At 31.6% G+C, this 10,757-nt stretch overlaps 1 long non-coding RNA gene across 1 annotated transcript; it reads left to right on the top strand.

Moving 5' to 3' along the window:
• The first annotated feature begins 2,984 nt into the window (after positions 1-2,984).
• Positions 2,985-6,970, top strand: LOC134727100 (uncharacterized). Its single transcript, XR_010108716.1, has 3 exons — positions 2,985-3,031; positions 3,698-3,739; positions 6,499-6,970. It is a non-coding gene; the product is annotated as an uncharacterized LOC134727100 (long non-coding RNA).
• The last annotated feature ends 3,787 nt before the right edge of the window (positions 6,971-10,757 follow it).

Raw genomic sequence — 10,757 nt, 5'->3', positions numbered from 1 at the left:
TTTAGAGCCTCTTATTTTTTTTTCGGTTTATAAGTTATAACATATTTCACTTTTGTTCAAAGCTTATTAAATCAACTATGTCAAGGGCTGAACTTTGTCTTCAATTTATATTATCTGATAGTTTTCCACACCAAAGACACTAAGCTTAAAGGACTTATCAGAGACACTCAAACCAAAAATGAAAAAAAGTCTAAATAACGTATAAAGCTGAGGATTTTTAAGGAACAAAATTAAGGTTTTGCTAAATACAGCTGAGTTAAATAAGTAGAGGAAAACATTATAACTTTATGAGTGACATGGTTTATGATGTTCTACTGTGTAGTCGTATCTTATTTCGGAATAGATTCAAAGTCGCAAATACTCATAAAATTAGGACAACAAACATACATAATAAATTTATGAATCAATAGTTCGGGTCCAGCAGCCTCAAATGTGAAATTCATTCAATCAATACAACTGACAAAAAATAATCAAACAAATCTACAAGACGCCACCAAAAAAGTTGTTAATTTGACACTTCTTTGTTGACATGAATTATTAAAAGCTTTGTAATTTTAAATTTAACATGCAGGAAGTCACAAAAAATAGATAACCATAGCTGTATTGTAAATGCTCTTCAACTACGTACTTAATTTGGCCTTTATAACATTTTTAATTCGAGCGTCACTGATGAGTCTTTTGTAGACGTAACGCGCGTCTGGCGTAAATATTAAATTTTATTATTGGTATCTATGATGAGTTTATTTGTAATCACTGAGTCGATGCCACTGCTGGTGGAGATTTGTTTCCCCGAGGGTATCACCAGCCCAGTAGTCAGCACGTCTGTGTTGACTTGAGTTATGATTGATATGTTTATAAGTATAAATAAACCGTTAACAAAACTTTGAATTTATGAAAAAATAATGCTTTTCGAACTCAGGCATAGGTTACTTACCTGTATTTGGCAAAACTTTTAGGAAATATTGGTCCTCAATGCTCTTCAACGTCGTCCTTTTTTGGCGTTTATAACATTTTTGATTCGAGCATCACTTATTAGTCTTTTGTAGACGAAACGCGCGTCTGGCGTAAATATTAAATTTATTCCCGGTATCTATTTTATCTATTTGATTCAATTGTCACTGATTGTCTTGCGAACACATTTTAATCATGGTATCTGTGATGACTTTATTTTAAAACAACCCGGTCGATGCCAAACCTGGTCTAGTTTTTTTTTAACGAAGTTATCACCAGCCTAGAAGTCAACTCGTCTACAATAAAATAAATTGTTGAATGGTTATAAAGTAACTGTAAACACAATTTTATATATTTTAAACAAAGTATTCTCTTACGCAGTAAATATCTTTCCCTACCTGGCAAACACTTTCGGATATTTGGGTCTCAAATGCTCTTCAACTTCGTACCTTTTTTCTGCATATTCAACGTTTGATTTAATCGTTATTGATGAGTCTTTTGTAGACAAAACGAACGTTTGGTGTACACACTAAAATTCTTATATCTATTATGAGTGATATGAGTATAATAACATATTCCTGTTATGATTTCAAAGATAGGATGTCAGTTGCTTATTTGTATACGTACGGTGCCATTAAAAATGTGTTTTCCAAAATTTATCAAATACAACCAGAGAGCATTGTGCTTTAAAGATTGTAATTGTTTCAGGTATAACCCTCATGTTTCAAACACTGATAATAAATACATGTTTACCAATCACTGGTAATGTTTTGAAATGAAAATCATATGTAAGTGGTACATTAAATCAGTACAGCGAAATTGAAACTTTTTAACAAAGATAAGGATCACATAGCTGGATTTATTCATAAAAACTACAAAATATTCTACACAGATCCGATTAAGATTTTCTTTTATATGTATATGCATACTGTAAAGACTTATACACACTGAATTCGTTTTGCTTCATAAATACAGTCTTTCTTACTTTATCTGCAATTGATATTAATACTTAAGTGTCGACACATAAAACTTGCATCAATACGTCTTATAAATATATTAGACTCAGATCGACGTCCGGTTTTTTATCGACGCACATTCCTTTAGGCGACGTCCATAGTACAGTCAAGTTCTAAAAACTTGTGTAAACTATTTGTACCCCCTAATTAACGTATAACGTGCGCCGTATTAATAAGGAACCTTTCAGTGCCTGCATTACTAAACCAACATCCTATCAATCGGAGAATCCTTTTATTAATCAACAAAATAGACAACATCTCGTCCCAAGTAATCAACTAAACAAAATTAAAAAGACCAACACCAGTGAAAAGAAATATAAATAGAGATCTCAACTACTATTATTAGATTAATTATTACGTTGTCATCATACTCAATCCGTGGATTTCATACTGTTATACAATGCTTATTTGTTGAACTTGATTGATTATTATACCATAAGATGAATTAATGTTGATACGTATAAAACATACTTTCAAAATATGTTACTTCAGCTGAAACTTCGATATACTAAATTAAGTCATGGTATCTAGGATGAGTTATTTACAACCACTGGGTCGATGCCACTGCTGGTGGAGATTTATTTCCCCGAGAGTATCACAAGCCCAGTAGTCAGCACTTTTTGTGCTGACATGAATTGTTATTGATATGGTTATAATTTTAAATTTATTGTTTACAAATTTTTGAAATTTTGAGATGCTAAGGCTTTTCTACCTCAGACATAGATTACCTTAGCTGTATTTGGCAAAACTTTTTGGAATTTCGGTTGTCAATCCTCTTCAACTTAGTACATTTTTTGACCTTTTTAACTTTTCAGACTCGAGCGTCACTGATGAGTCTTTTCTGGACGAAACGCGCGTCTGGCGTATATTTTAATTATAGTCTGTTCGTGTTTGTCTGTACATATATATTATATAAAATTTTATAGTTCTCTATAGTTCTTTTGAATGAGATTTTGATTTTTTTTTTACCTCGATATCATTTTCAAATGGGTGTTAAAAATTTATAAAAATTCTTACTTCAGCTGAAACATCGACGATTATTTCAACAACATTTCAAAATTTGGGTAAGAACATGTTTTATTTTTATATCATACATTAATAACGCAATACATTATTAAAAAGACTTTTTGTATCAGCTATTATTATCACTTACAAGAAAACAATCAAATTACAAACTAGCTTCATAAAAAAATATTAAACGACATACTACAAATGTACTACCCCATGGACAAATTTAACCTTAGGATGTTATTATCCTTTTGTGTTCAAACGTTATCTATAGCACATAATTATGTTTAACTTTTGTTAATCTGAAAATCAGTCCCTGTGACTTTTAATTTTTGCTTCTTTTCGATTCTATAGGTTCCTTTATGGTTGTATATGGTTTTCAATTACTTTAACATAAAGTATCATTGTCGATACATTCATTATCGAAATGCACATCTGATACAAAAACATTGGTACCATGTTTGTCATACAAAAAAAATAATAAATTGATGAATAATTTTTATATTCATCTGGGTTTTAGCTATATACTTCTTGCAATTGCCCAAGTATTCTTTTATAGTTTGCTTTTTTCATGAGTCTGTTTAATATTGTTTGTCCATACACGTACATAATATCGACTATTATATTTCTCTTGTAATAATTCTCTTGAATGAGATTATGATTTTTTTTACATCGATATCACCTTTCAAATGTCTTTCTAAACAAAAGAATTTCTACTTTAGCTGAAACATCAACGGTCATTTCCAGATCAATTCAAAATTCAGGTAAGAACATGTTTTTAATTTTGTATTATAAAAATAATGCGATCGATCACTAGAACTCTTATTTTTAAATAATAATTGATATCCCTTACAAGAAAACAAAATGGAAATATAAAGGCAAAATAGTGTTATTAAAATCGTAAACAATATACTACCCAAATGGATCAATGAAACTTTAACATTGAGCAATATAAACACACACAAACAAAGTATTATTTACTGTCAAATATTATATAAACGAAGTTGATGCTAGAGGTTTAACCGTCGGAGATTACATGTATCTATGTTAAAATATGGTACTTAGGCAATTTACACAAAATGCTTATTCTTTGTTGGATATTTGTCTGTTATTTTTTCTGATTTAGATTGCTGTACCCTTATTTTGACAATTTTAATTAGTAGTATGTCTATTTAATTCACGCATCGTTCTAATTATAATTGAATTTCATGCGACTGTCATACAAGTGAGAGGTTTACCACTATAAAACCAGGTTCAATCCACCATTTTTTTACATTGGTAAATGCCTGTACGAGGTAAGGAATATGACAGGTGTTGTTCATTTGTTTGCTGTGTTTTATTATTTGATTTTGTCATTTGATGAGGAACTTCCCGTTTTGAAATTTCCTTAGAATTTGGTTTTTGGTGATTTTACGTTTTACCATTATATAACATGTGTATCTGTTGTCATAAAAATCATTATATCTAATAAATGTAGTAATGTTAGCTAACAAAGTTCTTCTGTTTGAATAAAGAAGCATTAATTTTAGTAGAACATTGTTTTAATGTTAATTAAGCTATAATGTTGGCATACAGGTTGGATTACATTCCTTTCATATAATTTATGATTCTATGATACAAAACACCTCACGGGCCCAGGAGAGGATTGTGCTTTATTTTCACATGATGAAAACAAACTTTTTAAATCAGTTTATTTGAAATAAAATAAATAAAAAGAAGCATGTCAGTAACTTCTAGTAGTCCTTTATTATTTTGTCTATAATTGTCATTTGATAAGCTCAATGAGTCTGGACAGATTTGAATTTATCAGTTATAATGTGTTCTGCAAGGATCACTAGTCCTTAATAACCAAAATATATTCTACTTAGTTTGTTATTTACACATACAAATGTATGCGTAAAACAACTATTTTGGTTTAAATGTGTATAACTTTACGTGTACTACTTTTTTTAAGGGCTCGAGTTGGTAGTCATACATCTAACGTCAGTCTATCGGAATTATTTGCCCCATACATGTACATACGTTATTTCTCAAGTTATCTTACTTATATCTTGATTTGAATCGTTGTTGTCTAATTATGTGTAATGTTTTTGCACGCTTCAATGTGATTGTCGGGCTTAATTATGACAAAAGAGGGACGAAAGATACCATAGGGACAGTCAAACTCATAAATCTAAAAAAAAAACTGACAACGTCATGGCCAAAAATGAATACATGTTTGATTTAATTGCCTGATTTATAATTTTATTGATATTATTCAGCGGCTCTGCTCTTTTATTTATACTTTTGCATGGGGTCAACTTAAACTTACAGGCAAAGTTGTTGTGCTCGGTGTTCATAAAGAAAATTGTATTTCCATTAACTTCAACTTCCGCTTTTAAGATGGCATCCTTTCAATAAATAAATCAAACATTGTTGACTTTCAAACGCACCTATCCCAACGAATTTGAATTAAAGGTTAAAACAGAACCAAATCTGCTCCATATCTTGACTTGCATCTAGCGATTTTCAGTATGGGTCCGACGAGAACAAAGCTCTACGATAAAAGAGATAATTGCAGCTTCCAAATTATAAGTCTACTTGTTAACTTTTGTAAACTTTCAATTTCCATATAGCAAAATACAAGTACCAACAAATATTCATCTCCATATTAATACGATATTCCAGAGTTTGCTTTTCCTTATATGAATTTCGTGACAAATCATCCGCATAGAAATAAGCTATCGAACATATGATTCCAATTGATAAAATGGAGACATCTCTTTCAAAGTTGTAAGTACGTCAACTCGAGTTAGTTGATCGTAGTGAAATAATTGTCTCATAAATGAACCCGTTTATGTTTAAATTATTGTCACCACAATACTTTCTTGTTTTCTTCGTTTCTGATTTCAAACGATTTATTCTTACCATATGCATGATCAACCTGATCGTAATCTAAAATGCATCAAAGTCTGCTCTCAATAGTGATTAGAATTAAAATAATGTTCACACAGTTGTAATAGATATTTGTCATATATATTCGTGCCAATAGTATAACAGGATTGCCTTACAATTTTCGGAGACACCTATGTTTTTGGTCGTTTTTTGGTGAAATTTTTTGCATTTTCATTGTTTTTTCTTGTTTTGTCATTGCTATGTCAGTTTTTATCGAACGTTTAGTGTAAATGTCCACTTGGTATATTATACCTATGTCCACTGTCATATGCTTTATACCTGCATGTGCTATACGCGTTTCTCTTACACCCGTGGCTTTTGTTGATATCGTTTGATTTTACGAGATTTAACGGGCTTCACCTTTTTGAAATTAACCTTTAACTCGTTAATTTTGTTGTTCTTTTCAAATCATGGTAGACAATTCAGAAACAAAATCAGAAAAATCATTAATAAAGTTCAGACTGCATACATGACTTTCTAGGCGTTATATCATACGACCATACATTCATATTTCTATTATGCAGAACTTGTAACGAATTTCTTTTCATTTTGTTTTATTGTTTTTAATGATATATTTATTAAATTGCAGCTAGTAATCCAATGTATACAATTATAATTGTATCTGTATTGGTAATTGTCCTGACTTCTTTAGGGGTCATCATAGCTGTTGTTTGCTACAGAAGGAAGAACGCGAAGCATGCACAACCGATTGGTACTCGACAAGAAGGAACTGCAAACGATATGACCGATTCAACGGACTATACTACAATAAACTATAATGAAATGAAAGATATTGACATCTCCAAGATAAATGAAAACAGGAAGAATAAAATTACAACGCTTTGCAATTTGCAAGGCAATAAAGCTTCCGCTGACAATGAGGAAGACAACTGTTATAAGTACGAATCATTGGCAACCATTCGAATCTCAAGGGAACATATTTATGAATCAGGATGTGCTCACGACAACCAATATCAGTCATTAACAAACCAACGGGAATTCGATGAACATTCATACGAATCTACAGAGCATGCCTTAGCGCAATATCAATCGCTTACTAACCGTGATAACCATGCCTATGAATCAACATCTCTCCACACGGGCGTACTGCAAAACAAGAAATGAAATACATTATCTTTAGATATAAAATGCTTACATGTTAGTTAACATATTCCTTGCTTCAAATATATGAATAAAAATTATCTCTCATCCTATTCATATGTTGTCCTTATAAATAATGCAACATTAATTACTTTTATAATAGAATGTTTCGTCTTGAAATCAATTAAATATCAGACATCTGTGTGTTTCCTACCTCTAGTTACATCTAGAAATCATCAGTGAGAATAGTTTGAAACTGTTTTACAGTCTAGCTTTTATAGTGATTAATACTTCGAAATTGACAATGAGGTGTGATTTGCGAATATCACTTTACGACAGTAGATGATTTCAGCTTTCGAAATTGAAAAATCTAATTTGATGTAGCATCAATCCACTACCACCTGCATATGCAGTATAGATGTTACATTCAAAACGACGCTCGGTCTGTTATCAACATTCGTTCCTCAAATCGATGTCCAAATCTGATGTCAACTTCTCAAATGAGTGTCCAGTACTTTAACCCTCTTATTGACGTCCAACGTGACGTTCTGGTCTCATTTAAAAAGGACGTCTGCTCGATGAGAAGAATTGCGATACCTTCATATACATTTCATTGAAAACAATCTATTTTTAAATTGATCTTTCTGCGTCAACTAGTTTGTCTATTACCAAATGTTTTATAATTATAGGATTTCGAAGAGATCAATATGTAATAAATGGACCTGTTCAGATTATATTGACCGCGGACAATGTACGAGTGACAATATAATCATACAGGTCCATAAATATAACGTATCGACTGTGTGAAAGTCCTTAATTTATATATTATTACATATGTTAATAATGTATTATGAAAATGGCGTTCAATGTTCTTATTGTGTATTTTTTTTCATATTAAGAGTTATACAATTGAGAATGGAAATGGGGAATGTGCCAAAGAGACAACAACCCGACCATAGAGCAGACTAACTTTACGTGTACTACTTTTTTTACGGCCCGAGTTGGTAGTTATACATCTAACGTCTGTCTATCGGAATTATTTGCCCTTTAAATTTACATACGTTATTTCTCAAGTTATCTCACTTATATCTTGATTTGAATCGTTGTTGTCTAAATATTTGTAATGTTTTTGCACGCTTCAATGTGATTGTCGGGCTTAATTATGACAATACATGTTTGATTTAATTGGCTGATTTATAATTTTATTGATATTACTCAGCGGCTATGCTCTTTTATTTACACTTTAGGCGTGATCGTCTGTTTGCAAAGAATTCTGCTCAAACCGTTGCAAGGGGTGAACGTACACTTACAGGCAAAGTTGTTGTGCTCGGTGTTGAAAGCCTAACCGTGACTTTAAAAAGGAGCTTCTTATGAAGAATGAAAAGAAAGTTATATTTCCATTTACTTCAAGTTCCGCTTTAAAAATGATATCCTTTCAATAAATAAATCAAAGTTTGTTGACTTTCAAACGCATCTATCCCAACAAAGTTGAATTAAAAGATAAAACAGATTCAAATTTGCTCCATATCTTGACTTGCTTCTAGCAATTTTCAGTATGGGTCCGACGAGAACAAAGCTTTCTGATAAAAGAGATAATTGCATCTTCCAAATTATAAGTCAACTTGTTAACTTTTGTGAACTTTCAATTTCTATAGAGCAAAATACAAGTACCAACAAATATTCATCTCCATATTGATACGATATTCCAGAGTTTGCGTTTCCTTATATGATTTTCGTGACAAATCATCCGCATAGAAATAAGCTATCGAACATATGATTCCAATTGATAAAATGGAGACATCTCTTTCAAAGTTGTAAGTACGTCAACTCGAGTTAGTTGATCGTAGTGAAATAATTGTCTCATAAATGAACCCGTTTATGTTTAAATTATTGTCACCACAATACTTTCTTGTTTTCGTCGTTTCTGATTTCAAACGATTTATTCTTACCATATGCATGATCAACCTGATCGTAATCTAAAATGCATCAAAGTCTGCTCTCAAGAGTGATTGGAATTAAAATAATGTTCACACAGTTGTAATAGATATTTGTCATATATATTCGTGCCAATAGTATAACAGGATTGCCTTACAATTTTCGGAGACACCTATGTTTTTGGTCGTTTTTTGGTGAATTTATTTGCATTTTCATTGTTTTTTCTTGTTTTGTCATTGCTATGTCAGTTTTTATCGAACGTTTAGTGTAAATGTCCACTTGGTATATTATACCTATGTCCACTGTCATATGCTTTATACCTGCATGTGCTATACGCGTTTCTCTTACACCCGTGGCTTTTGTTGATATCGTTTGATTTTACGAGATTTAACGGGCTTTACCTTTTTGAAATTAACCTTTAACTCGTTAATTTTGTTGTTCTTTTCAAATCATGGTAGACAATTCAGAAACAAAATCAGAAAACTCATTAATAAAGTTCAGATTGCATACATGACTTTCTAGGCGTTATATCATACGACCATACATTCATATTTCTATTATGCAGAACTTGTAACGAATTTCTTTTCATTTTGTTTTATTGTTTTTAATGATATATTTATTAAATTGCAGCTAGTAATCCAATGTATACAATTATAATTGTATCTGTATTGGTAATTGTCCTGACTTCTTTAGGGGTCATCATAGCTGTTGTTTGCTACAGAAGGAAGAACGCGAAGCATGCACAACCGATTGGTACTCGACAAGAAGGAACTGCAAACGATATGACCGATTTAACGGACTATACTGCAATAAACTATAATGAAATGAAAGATATTGACATCTCCAAGAAAAATGAAAACAGGAAGAATAAAATTAAAACGCATTGCGATTTGCAAGGCAATAAAGCTTCCGCTGAAAATGATGAACACAACTGTAATAAGTACGAATCATTGGCAACCATTCGAATCTCAAGGGAACATATTTATGAATCAGGATGTGCTCATGACAACATATATCAATCATTAACAAACCAACGGGAATTGGATGAACATTTATACGAATCTACAGAGCAAACGCCATACCAATCGCTGACTAACCGTTTAGAATCTGATAACCATGCCTATGAATCAACATCTCTCCAAACGGGCGTAATACAAAACATGAAATAAAATACATTATCCTAAGATATGAAATGCTTTCATGTTAGTTAACATTTTCCTCGCTTCCAATATATGTATGAAAAAAAATTATCATTCAAATGCAATTCATATGATGTCCTTCAAATGGATAATGTAAAGTTAATTACTTTTATAATAGTGTGCTTCGTCTTGACGTTGAAATTGATAAAACACCTGACATCTTTGTATTTCCTACCTCTAGTCACATCTAGAAACAATCAGTTAGGGTAGTTTGAAATTTCGGTACCACAATCTACTTGAACATTTACTAAACATGATGTATTCTGACTTTTTTTTTCAATACAAACATTTAGTTTTGGGTTGATTTTTTACCTTAACCAATTATATTTTAAACCGAATACCTCCTCCTACTTCCACTGTGATGTTGTTTTATTGCATTTTAGCAAAAAGCAGGTAAATAAATAATCCGTTTTAATCAACATGAGCAACCAACACGACGAGTGCCACATGTGGAGCAGGATATACTTATCCTTTTGGAGCACATGGGATCAACCCCAGTTTTTGTCGGGTTGATGTTGATTGAATACAACTATGTAACAGTGTTTTTGTAACTCTGAGTTTAATCAACTACTAACAGTTTTTGTGCATTGCATTTCTATGTTAGGTAGTACAT

Source organism: Mytilus trossulus, chromosome 7 (genome assembly GCF_036588685.1).
Source record: "Mytilus trossulus isolate FHL-02 chromosome 7, PNRI_Mtr1.1.1.hap1, whole genome shotgun sequence".
Taxonomy (NCBI): Eukaryota; Metazoa; Mollusca; class Bivalvia; order Mytilida; family Mytilidae; genus Mytilus; species Mytilus trossulus.
Note: the sequence above shows the minus strand (reverse complement) of the source record. Positions and strands in the feature narration are given on the sequence as shown.